General features: G+C 57.2%; 2 non-coding genes across 2 annotated transcripts; one reads left to right on the plus strand and one right to left on the minus strand.

The window, feature by feature from the left end:
* Nucleotides 1-10,600: 10,600 nt before the first annotated feature.
* TRNAH-GUG (transfer RNA histidin (anticodon GUG)) lies at nucleotides 10,601-10,672 on the plus strand. Its single transcript has one exon. It is a non-coding gene; the product is annotated as a tRNA-His (tRNA).
* A 769-nt stretch (nucleotides 10,673-11,441) lies between these two features.
* On the minus strand, nucleotides 11,442-11,513 carry TRNAH-GUG (transfer RNA histidin (anticodon GUG)). Its single transcript has one exon. It is a non-coding gene; the product is annotated as a tRNA-His (tRNA).
* Between the last annotated feature and the right edge of the window lie 315 nt (nucleotides 11,514-11,828).

The following is an 11,828-nucleotide window of genomic DNA, read 5'->3' on the forward strand; positions in this document are numbered from 1 at the left end:
CCCCCTGAATCCCCTCACCCCTTCTTAAACTCGCTCCCCGCCCTGCTCGCAGGCTGAATCCCCCAAAGGCCGTGGTCAACCATGCCTGAAAGGGAAGGGGGACAGAGGCAGGATGCTCCAAAAGCGGGACCACCGCAGAGGTGGAGCCGTACAGAGGTGGGGAGATGCCACGGCGTGGCCCTGCCTGTCCCCAAACCGTGAGCCAGGCTCCTGCCCCCACTATGGGAACAGAAGTTGGGATGTGGCTGCTGGGGTGCCTGCTGCAGGGAGGAGGGGGTGCCTGGAGAGAGAAGCTTGTCATGGTGACCCCCCCTTCCTTCCAGCCCCAGCGCAGGAGGAGAGCTGGGATGGGGCTGCCGAGGAGCTGAGCCTCCTGAGCCAGCCTGGCACGGCACGTGCCGAACGCGTGCCCAGTGAGCCCGCCGAGTCCCAGATTTGCTGATTTATTGAGTACGCTCACACTGCACGCTCCTGCCCGAGAAACCCAGCCAGATCCCCCAGGTCCAACCGAACATCAAGGGAGCTTCCTCCCTAGGGAGAAGACAGCCGTGGCACCCAGAAACCGAGTCTGGAAATTTCAGAGCGCAGGGAATGCAAGACACAAAAGGCATCAGGAGGAGGAAAAGTGTCTGCCAGGAACAGCGTGAGTACAAGGCAGTGTTTGAGGTCTAGCAGCAGACCTCAATCCCGGCAGATGGGGATGATGAGATTGTTATTAAAATGCAGAAAAGACAGAGGTTCTCAATAAATCTGTCTGCCCGGCGTTTGGAAGGAAAGAGGATGCAGGGCTGATGGCGCATGAGATTGAGAGTACTTCCACCCTCTGTCAGTAACCAAGGAGGATGTTCAGCAACATCTGTTGGAGATGGCTCTTGTTAAATCCTCAGGCCTGGAAAACACACGCTCAGCGTCTCCTGAGAGGTGACCGAGCAGGGATCTAGCTTGGGGGGGGGAGTTATTAAAAATACTACCATACCGGAGGAACTGCAGAGGTCGTTCCTTCCCATCCTGTCCTGTCACATCCCTCCCATCACTCCCTCCTTGGAGAGGCAGCTGCACCAGGGCCATGCTGGGGATCGAAGAGGGTCTGTGGTCTGAGCCCACCTAGGACCCCAGCCATCTCCTCACCATTTGCTAGGCCTGTTTCTCATCCAGATTCCTCTGTGACCTTTTGGTAGGTGGGCACTTGGCCCAGCGTAGCCACGTTCTCAGCTCTGTGCCTCATGGGGCATCCCTTTCTCACCCGGGGCTTCAGCAGAGCCTGGAGGGGCATCAAGAAGATCCCTGGACCCACCTGAGCCCTCAGATTTGAGCTTCTCCTGGATATTGGCTTCCCCAGACAGCAACATGGGGCAGCAGGGTTAGGGGAACATAGCTGGGGTGGGAGCCCCCCCTCGGGAGACTTCTTTGTGCTTGAGGATCTTTGAAGGGGCATCCAGAAGGAGACCAAATGAGCTCCTCACCCCCCACATGGCTCAGCACAGGCACGGGCTGCTCGTATTTTTTCTGCAGTCATGACAAGACACGAGCGACATCCCTCCATTCACAGCAGCTCGTTTCAGGTTTGAAGAAGCAGCAACAGATTTCTGCATTCGCACCGCCAAAGCCAAGCTCCATCTGCGTCTCACACTGCAGCTGGTGTTGCTCCAATCCCCAACTGTTTACGTCCCTCGTATCTGATGCACGTTGGGACCTGGGGTTGATGCCTGCACCGTGGAGACCGGCCCCGATGCCACAACTGTGGCCGCGATGCCACTCCGCTTGCAAGTCACTGCGGCCTGGCGGATCCCTGTGACAGATGGCTGTCACGTAGCATCGCTCGTGTAGGGACTGGCAGACGGGAGAGGACCAGGGAGCACACGCTATGCCGCTTGCGTGCCAGACTCCACATTTCGGCTGCTCTCTCACGCACCCACCGCGGGAAGTCCCCCCTCCAAGGCAGGATGCGCAGCCCCGGGACTGCCTGCTGCTCGCACTGCCCGCAGCCCACGGAGCCCCTGGAAGGGGGGGAAGGACGGCGGTGGAGCCGCTGCGCACAGTCGTCAGTCGGGAGGAGAACAGCCCGTGGCTGTGCTTTGATGGACCATGGGAATAGGGGAGACGGGAGGCCTTCTGCAGTGGTCTGCAAGGACCCGGGGCTGGACCTCTGCACCTGGAGCTCTGCTCCCACCCTGGAGGGTCCAGAAGCTCTTCTCTGTCATCTCTGGGCAGGAGCTCACAGCACGGCCCTTCCTCTCACCGAGGGCAGCAATAGCTGCTCTCCCGGGTAAACACTTCCCAGGCAGGTCGGAGCACGCACCAGGAAGAAAAAGCCAGGCAACATCTTCCGGGCTCCTGCCAGCCCTGCAGAGAGCTGTGCGCGTCCTCAGCCCTCATCCGTCCTCTGGGTGCCAGGAGCTGCTTCAGCCACCCCGAGCACTCCCTGTGCTCGCCCACAGCTGGGACAGGAGCCCTCTTTGGCAGCCGGACCAAGAAGAGGACACGGGACCTTCCCTGGGTCTAGCAGGGCTCAGGCCACGTCGTCTCGGTAGACCTTCCCCTCCGGTTTAACCCTGGCTGGTGTGGACACAGCCCAGCGTCCCCCAGGCAGCAGCTTTTGGTGACTCAGAGGAGAAGGTCTCTGCTCCTGCATGCTCTTGAGGAGGTGCTGGAAGATGATTCACCCACGGGTGATGTGGGGGCTGAAGTTAGCACTTGACATTTGCCAACGTGTCGCTTGAGTCAGGCGCTGAGTTGGCTGCTACCCCCGATGCCAGCATCTCCCCTGGCTTGCAGAGAAGCCTGCAGCCCCTTGGATCTCCAGGTACTTCTTTCGCAGCTTCAAATAAAAGCCATCCCCAGGAGCTTGGAGATGTCTGGGGTGACTCCAGCCCCTTCCCTCCTCAGCAGCACCCTACAGCGCAGCAGGGACTGGAAGGATGTCACATCTGCTGGGTGACACCTCAACCTTCCCTGAGGTCTGGGGACTGGAAGGTGGCAACTGTGACACCAAAAATGCTTCCCAGGAGGCAGCCAGGGAGCCCCAGACTGATAAATGACACATCTGTTCTCTGCAAATGAACAAAAATTGGCATAAGGAGTGGGAAACTGGCATCATTAGGGGACAGATGGATAAATATGACATACTGGGAAAGAGATGACAGAGCTCTCTTAAAGTGAATTTCTTTTTTTCCAAAGCTAGTGGCTTTCTTGGAAAGAGCCAGCAGGCACCTGAGGGTGATCCAGCTGAGAGAGGTCACCTGCATTTCCACAGGCAGGTCCTTTGATGAGATGAGGTCAGTAGAGAAGTAACAAAATCTGCTAATAATATGGAATTATTCTGGATACTGCGGATGAATGACAAGAATTGCAGGAGGCCTTTCAGAGGCTGAGCAAGCAACTTGGCAATAAAACGAGACAAAAGCCAGTGTCAGGGGAGTGACACACACGGGGAAACCAACCCAGCCTCATGTCTGAAGTGATGGGCTCTGAGACCAGGAGCTCTGACAGTCCCTGAGAACATCCCCTCAGCACAAAGCAGAGGTCAAAACTGCAAAACCTCTCAGTCAAAACTGACAGGAAGGGGTAGGAAATGGTAGGGATGACATCAGAGGTGCCGCTGCAGATGCTGCATGGTTTAGGAACAAGACCGGACAAATCCACAGAAAGAAATCCGTCAAGCACTGCTAAATGCAAAGACCAGCACAAGGAGCCTTGCAGATATTTAGAGGCAGGGACTGCGTGCGGGGGAAATGTTGCCGCACACTTGCACCAGGAGACCATCGAAGACTGGGCAAGCAGGTGAGATGGGCCACCCTCACCAACAGCAGCTGCCCACGTGCAGGGGGATGCTGCTCCCACATATACCATGCAGGCAGCACGCTTTCATTTAGCAAGCCGTCCCCAGGCTGGAAGCATCCCTCTCCCAGCAGCCCCTTGCCCGCACACCGAGCACATCCCTCACTGGTTGCTCCGTAGCGCTTAGGAGCCTGCAAGCTTTGGTCATCCCTTGCAGATATCCCAGCTCCCATCAGGCCGGAAGGAAACGTCACGGAGCAGCCATGGCCACCCATCCCAGCTCGCTGCCAGGTGCCCCTGGGGAGGGCAGGGAGCAGGCGGGCATGGAGGGGATGCTCTGCGCAAGATGCTCCGCAGCCCCTTCTCACCTGCCCAGCCTGCCGCGGTGAGTTGCACAGAGGTGGCAAGGGCCAAAGACAAGCGATAAATTGAGGGAAAGCAAGGAGGAACATGGAGAACTTGCGCCCACACCGAGTCCCATATATGATGTGACACGTTGCTCTTCCCAAGCATCACAAAGTAGGACATTTCTGCCTCAACACTTGCACACGTGGTGCAGACCCGGGCTTTGTAAGCGCGTTGAGGCCGCTCAGACGGTCTGTCCAGACATGCGGGATATGCCCAAAGCATGTGCTTTCACCAAATGGAGCAAATTCTTGCAGACACTTTTTGCAGCTCCCCAGCCTTTCTGTCAAAAGAAATCATTATGCAGTTGATAATATAATTGAAACCATGCTAATTGACCAAAAGAAGGGATGACAACTCGCTGACAGACATCTGCCAGCTCGGAGCCAGACACATCGGTCGTCGCCTCAGCCATGCCGAGCACCTTTTCTGCTCCTGCTCTCAGCGCTGACAGCCCTCTGCACATCCACGACCCCGCGCTTCGTAACTGCTCTCTGGTGTGATCCGTTATTTCATTAACACTTGACGAGGTGTGGAGAGCCGTGGGGAACTTCATTTCCACAAACCCAGGCGCAGCACCCTGGAAACAGGCCAGCAAGAGAGCTGGGTGACAGATACGAGAAACAAAAAATAAAATTACTTCAGGACTGACACAGAGCATGAGAAACGCCTCTTTCACTGACAAATGCCAGGTACAGGTTTGAGGGGAGATTTCCAACCAGCCACTATGTAAACTTTTTGGTGGGGTTTTTTTTTTTCATAAAATCATTTTGCATGGGCTCAAGCCCCGGAGAGCTGAAGCTGCACTCGGTCCCCGTGGGGACAGGAGAACCGAGACGCAGGAGCTCTCTGCAGCCACCTTTGGTATTTCCCCAGCAAAACCAGGCTCGTGGCAGGGAAACCTCATGACAGATGCCGGCTTGGTGACAACAGCTATATTATATCATGCAAATCGCATGGCCTCATCCAGCTGCCGGCTTTCACACTCTGGCCAGCCAGGTTGATGCTTTCAGGGCTCCAGCCGTAGCACAGATTGAACCCCTTCATTGCTGGCCCTCCAGGGAGGAACATCTGCATCTGCGGGGTATTATTTGCCCCTACCAGGGGGCCTGGCCATGCAAGGGCACAGCAGCGTGCAGGTGGGATGAGATCCCTGAATTCCTCCTCCGAACGAACAAAGGAAGCGGGACCAGCTGGGAGAGCGCGGACCTGAACCCGATAGCAAGCGGTAAAGTGGAATTGATTGGAGCCGCCTGCACTCATCGATTTGAGGCAGAGCAAACTAAGGAGCTGGAGCATTTGCAGCTCAATCAGAGTGACGTGCCGGTTGGAGGCCTGTGCTCTGGGGCTGGCAGGGGGACCTGTGCGCCCCAGGAAAGTGTTAATGGAGGGTTTGATTAATCCAGCTGCAATGGCCATGCTCACACAGCTGAGTCCTTCTCCAGACAGACTCTCACTGGCTTTACATTGCCTAGGGGCTGTGAACCACCCCTGGCACCCCCTTATATCTCTTAATAGGGCTGTCATCAACCATTGGGAAGACAGGCACGGTGGACAAGAGCAAAACAGAGCTGTTCCCCACCCCACGCAGAGGGGAACAAGTGCTTTTGCCACCAACCCAACCCTGTGTCTCCGAAAGGGCTGGGAGGCAGAAAATGAAGGTGAATTCAGAGGGGAGTGCATAAACGTGGAGAGGCGAGGGCTGGGCAGACTGCCTGGCAGCGCATGGCTGCCTGTTTTCTGCCCACTCAGCATCACAAAGAGGGGTTAAGAGGTGGCTGTGTGCAGGCGATAAATCCCCGCTGCGGGAGGAGGCTCCCACTCCTGGAGCAGACAAAGGCAGAGTGGGAGCTCAGGCTGGCAGCTGGGGCGAGGCAGGGCACACGCGAACAGCGGTGATGTAGGTCTGCGGGGTGCATGGCTCTCCTCCGGGATGCTTTTATCACATCCCATCTTCATCTGGATGCTGGACTCACAAGCAAAGGGCTCAAGCGGCTGCTCCAGGCTTTGTGCTCCCCGGAGCAGAGGTCAGACAGGACAGCTTTGCTGAACCCCTGCTCTGTACATTTTGGGGACCATTTTCCTCGCTCTCTAGATGCTGGAGCCAGGCAAGGGGGATCCCAAACTATAAAAAAGCAGAAAATCAGTTTGTTGTTGTAGCCTGCTTGCCTGCCCTGCATAGTGCTGGCAGGCTGGAAAATGCTTTTTGAAGCTTGGGCTTTAGAAGAACCAGGACCATCTCATGCACTGTTGTGGGGTCCTAAAACCTCTCAAGAGCATCAGCTGAACGTTCGTGTCAAGAAATGCTTGAGTTCTTCTCCTTCAGTCCTCGGCGCACATGTCTCACGAGCTAGAAGAGGACGGGGAGGTGCATGGTGGGGACAGAGCCGTGTCAGGTTGCTTGCAAGTCTCTCCCAGCTCAGATGCACTGTCCTTCACCCCAAACCCCACCTAAACCTTCACCTCCAAAATTATCCCAGCCCCAGGATATCCCTGCCCTTGCTCCAGCATCCTGTGCTGGCCCAGCAGTGTCTGTGGGTATGGGAATATTGGGATACCGGGCTAGATGGTGTAACTCAGTGGAGTTGCTCTGATTTCCTTCGGAAGCAAGGTGGGCTTTCAGCAGCAGAGCAAATTGCAAGCTGAATTTACGGCCTCTGAATACCCAGAGATGACAGTGCTGGCCCGCGTCAGTGCATGGTTTTCCATCACCAGTAAAACACGGAGCACCTCCTTGCAGCACTGGCATCCTTCCTGCCTCCCTGGGCACCAGCGCTGCTCCTGGGGCTGTTTTAGGGATCTGGGACCAAAAGAGTAGGCGGTGGGGATCACTCTGCCTCCCATCAGCCTCCTTGAGATGGGGGAAGGAGACCAGGGGCTGCCCCAGCAAGAGAACAGCTGGAGAGGCCAATCAAGGGGCAGAGCAGCTGAGACAGCTGCACAGTGATGAATTGCTCTTGTCCCCGTGCCAGCCGGAAGATTTATGTTTGTGCCACGGAGTGGCAACGTCTGGGCCCAGCAGCACTCTCTGCCTGGCTGCACTGGCATTTCGACATTGCAGGCACCTTTAAAATCCTGTTGAATGCAACCCACAGGCATCAGAGGGCTTGGAGAAAAGCCACCGAGGGAGAGAGCAGGGTGGGAAGAACAGAGGAGCCTGCCAGGAGCAGCCGTCCTGCCCAGGTGCTGAGCAGAGCCCGACAGGATCAGGTCATCCAGCAGACACAGTCCCCCCCATACCCCCACAAGCTCATCCCTTTTCCTCCAACGCTGTGTGAACACGTCCTGGCAGGTCTTAACCACCCGGGCCAGACCAGCAGCGTCCTGCGGACAAAACCACGCAGCAAAGGGCTGTGGGGCCCTGACAGCCTGGCACGATTTCATGAGGAGCAGTTGTACCCGAATCCTGTTGGGGAAGGCAGCCCATGGGTAGGAAGCTGTGCTGGGACAGGGCCACCACTGCCAGCGATGGGTGGCAGCAGCTTCATGCCTCCTCTTCTGCACCCGCCAGGCCCCTGCCACTTATCTCTGCGTCCACTTGCCACCTCCCTGCTCGCTTCCATGCTTGGCCGACTCCTCCTTATCGCTGCAGCGTTTATCTCCGTCACGCCTGTTCCAGCAGTTGAGATCATTGTTATTCCACTGGCCTCCCCCTTCCAGAAACCTCTGCCAAGCATCCAAAGCACGATCCTCACCGCCGCCTCCCTGCCTACCGAGGAGCCTGTGCCACGCACGCCATGTGAACAGCTCCCGGTACGCACCCACGCAAATGGGGCAGGAATCGGGATCGAGACCATGGTGGACACCAAGCTCAGGGGTCTTGCTGTGCCTGCCCACACAAGCGCCCGAGGAAGAATCTCCTGGTCACTGTGTGCATCACAGTGACCCCTCTGTCCCCTCGAGGCATGGGCAGCATCTCCTGCCAGAGGCGCTCCATGTCTCCGCACTGTCCCACCTCCTCCCTTGGGTGCTTCTTCCTGACCGCAGCTGCGCTGACCCAACGCAGCGATTGCCCAGGGCCACGCGTGAGAGCAGGTCAGCGTGGAGCCGGACTTGTCCTCTCACCAGCGGCACAGCCCAGCTCAGCGCCATTGTGACACCGCTGGCTCAGCATGGAGGAAGGCGCCGGAGGCCAGGCACAGGGCAGGACAAGGACCTCTTCCCTCCACAAGCTCATGCCTTGAGATGCAGAGGTTGCGATGACCCCACCTCTACGTCCCAGCTGTCCCCTGTCCTGCGGATGTCTGTGTGGTTGGAGATCTCTCCATGGTGCAGCCAAGGGGCTGATGACGGTGTTAAACTCCCTGGACATGAGAGGAGACACACGTATCTCCTACCAGCGACGCCATACCCATTTGAGGTCCAGCACAAGGACACAGACGGTGACAGAGTTGGCCAGAGATGAGCAAGAGCAGCGTCCCTACAGCCCTACAGGAGGGACAGACGGGGATCCTCGGTGGGCAGACAAGGGAGGGAGAAGGGCGGCACTGGGGCAGGAGGGCAGGACCACACATATACCCAGGTCATTCGGAGATACCACCAAAGGGACCCCCCTCCACCATCTCCTGCTCAGCCAGGATTGATGTTGCGGGGAGCATCTCCCATTGCAAAGGTTCCCACCATTGCTGAGGGACCAACGTGCCCAGCAGCACCCAGGGCAAGTCAACAGCGAAGAGGCTGAGGGAAGAAAGAGGTGGGCATAGGCGAAGGGAAGACACAAAAGGCCATTCTATCTTCTTCCACCACCCTGAGCTCTTTTGGGTCAGATGCGAGCAAGATAAGGAGCTCAGGGTGGCAGAGGTAATTACTTCACGGAGTAATCAAGGTGCACAGGGCCTTCCTCTGGTTTGTCCCAAGCCTCGCGAAGACTCTTTTAGATTTAGGATTCATCGGCTGTGGCAGACACACAAGGACAGATGTTGTACGGGGACATTACCTGCCCAGCGTGGGGAGCATAGCTGCAGGAGACCTCTGCCTCTTCCAGCACCCCCTCACATGCAGGCAACACACGTCGGGTGAGTATATGTGATGCCAAGGGATGAGCTCATCGTGCACGCAGGAGCGGAGGTTTCTGTGACCAGCTCTTGCCCTGACGCAGCAGAGGCGTGAGTCATCTGGGCCATCCAAGCACCTTGAAGTGCCGTGATCGCTCTAAAAATATTTTACAGAAAGAAATCCTTTTGATCCCCAGATGTTTTGAATTCTTTGCGTATCTGTGAAAATAAAAGAGCCTTTAATACTTGGAGCACTGTAAAAATCAGCAACAGTGGTGATGGTAAACAGTCATTAACTATTAATGTGTGTTTCACCAGGAAGAAACAGGAGCGGCAGCACAGACTGATGATACCTGCCGCTGTTTTGGGCCACAAAAACAATTTCATAGTTAGTCCCTTGTCTTCCTCTCCGCCTCCATAGGCAGCACCCTGGTGTGTGAGTCCTTCGTGCTGTGGCAGAAAGAAATTTTATTCCCTGATAAACACCCGCGGGGGCGAGAGGTGGGATTACAGCTGGGCAGGGGTTGGGGTGAGGGCTGGGCTTGGGGTTAGGGCCAGGGTTGGGGTTAGGGCCAGGGTAAGGGACAGGGTCAGGGTTAGGGACAGGGTGAAGGTTAGGGACAGGGTCAGGGTGAGGATTGGGGACAGGGTTAGGGACAGGGTGAGGGTTGGGGGTCAGGATTAGGGACAGGGTGAAGGTTAGGGACAGGGTCAGGGTGAGGATTGGGGACAGGGTTAGGGACAGGTTGGGGGTCAGGATTAGGGAGAGAGTCAGAATTAGGGACAGGGTCAGGGCTGGGGTTGGGGTTAGGGACACGGTGAAGGTTAAGGACAGGGTCACGGCTGGGGGTCAGGGTTGGGGACAGCGTGAGGGTTGTACTGAGGGGCAGGATGAGGGGAAGGGCCGGGATGAGGGTCAGGGTCAGGGCTGGAAGCAGGGACAGGGTCAGGGCCGCAGTCTGGAGCTGGGGGGAGGACAGAGAAGGGATGGGGTTAGGGGTGGGGTTAGCGGGTTAAACCCAGGGCTCAGGTTAGGTTTAGGATCAGAGTTAGGGGCTGGGGCTGGGGCTGGGGAAGGACGCCAGACCGCCTCAGAGGCGGGAAGTCGGTACTCAGGGTCGGGTCGGGGCCGGGAGCGGGGCCCAGCCGGAAGCGGGGTCCAGCCAGGCCCAGCGCCGGGCCGCAGACACTCTGCGGGAGAGGGCCCACCGCCCGCCCAGGCCCGCGCAGGCGCGCACAGCCCTGCACAGCCCAGCCCGCGGGGGGGCGGGCAGAGCACCCGCCACTCACCCCGCGTCGCCACGGAGACACGGCAGGGCGAGGGCGGAGCACCGCCCCTCAGGTCCCGCCCCCTCGGCGTGATCTCAGCCCGGCCCCAATAAGGGCCGCCGCGCCGAGCACCGCGCCCAGAGCCCCGGTAGCGCGCCGTGATCGTATAGTGGTTAGTACTCTGCGTTGTGGCCGCAGCAACCTCGGTTCGAATCCGAGTCACGGCATCGCCCCGGCGGTACCACGGCACACGGGCTCACGATTTTTTGTTCTGCCCCCGGGGACGCGTCTGCGTCCTCTGAGACGGGCTCTGTTCTGGTTTGGCTTATATTTTATTTTATTTTGGTGTTTTATTTCGTTTTGTTTTATACGGGCTGCCCAGAGAAGCTGTGGCTGCCCCTGGCTCCCTGGCAGTGGTCAAGACCAGGTTGGATGGGGCTTTGGGCAACCTGGGCTAGTGGAGGGTGTTGGGACTAGATGGGCTGTGAGGTCCCTTCCAACCCAAACCAGGCTGGGATTCTATGGTTTTATTTTTTATTTTTATTTTATTATTTTATTTTTGGTTTGGTTTGGTTTATTGTTGGTTTTATTTTAAATTGATTTTTATTGTTTTCTTGTATTATTATTTTTATTTTATTTTTATTGTTTTATTTTGTTTTATTATTGATTTTATTATTTTTATTGATTTTACTTCCTGTTATTGCTTTTATTGTTTTTTTTATTGATTTATTTTATTTCATTTCATCTCATTTTCCCATCCTGCCATTCTCCCCGCCGGCATTTACGATTGTCCCCGGCCTGGGCGAGCACGACGCGGCCCCGCAGCACCGCGCCCCGCCAGGAGCCGGGTTAAAAAAAAGAGAGGGAAAGGAGGAAAAAAAAAAAAAAAGTGAAATATCGGCGCGTCGTGAAAAAACCCAGACCGTTAGCCACTAACGTCGTTAGAGACCGAGACAAAAAATCGTGAGCCCGTGTGCCGTGGTACCGCCGGGGCGATGCCGTGACTCGGATTCGAACCGAGGTTGCTGCGGCCACAACGCAGAGTACTAACCACTATACGATCACGGCGCGCTACCGGGGCTCTGGGCGCGGTGCTCGGCGCGGCGGCCCTTATTGGGGCCGGGCTGAGATCACGCCGAGGGGGCGCGGCCACTTCCCACGCGTGGCGCGGCAGCGCGGTGCTTACCCGCCGGGTCGGCCACTCGCTGGGTTTGCCCGAGCTCCTGGTGAGCGTGCGAGAGGTGGCCGGGCCCTGCGTGTTGCACCGGTGTTTGCACAAGTACCCCACGCGTGGGGATGGGTTAGCGCCAGCGTCGGGCAAACCGGCTTCGGGGTTTTACTCCTTGTCGCCCACACGCTGGCTCGTGCACGCAGGTGCTGAGC

This window comes from Balearica regulorum, chromosome 12 (genome assembly GCF_011004875.1).
Source record: "Balearica regulorum gibbericeps isolate bBalReg1 chromosome 12, bBalReg1.pri, whole genome shotgun sequence".
NCBI classification, from domain to species: domain Eukaryota; kingdom Metazoa; phylum Chordata; class Aves; order Gruiformes; family Gruidae; genus Balearica; species Balearica regulorum.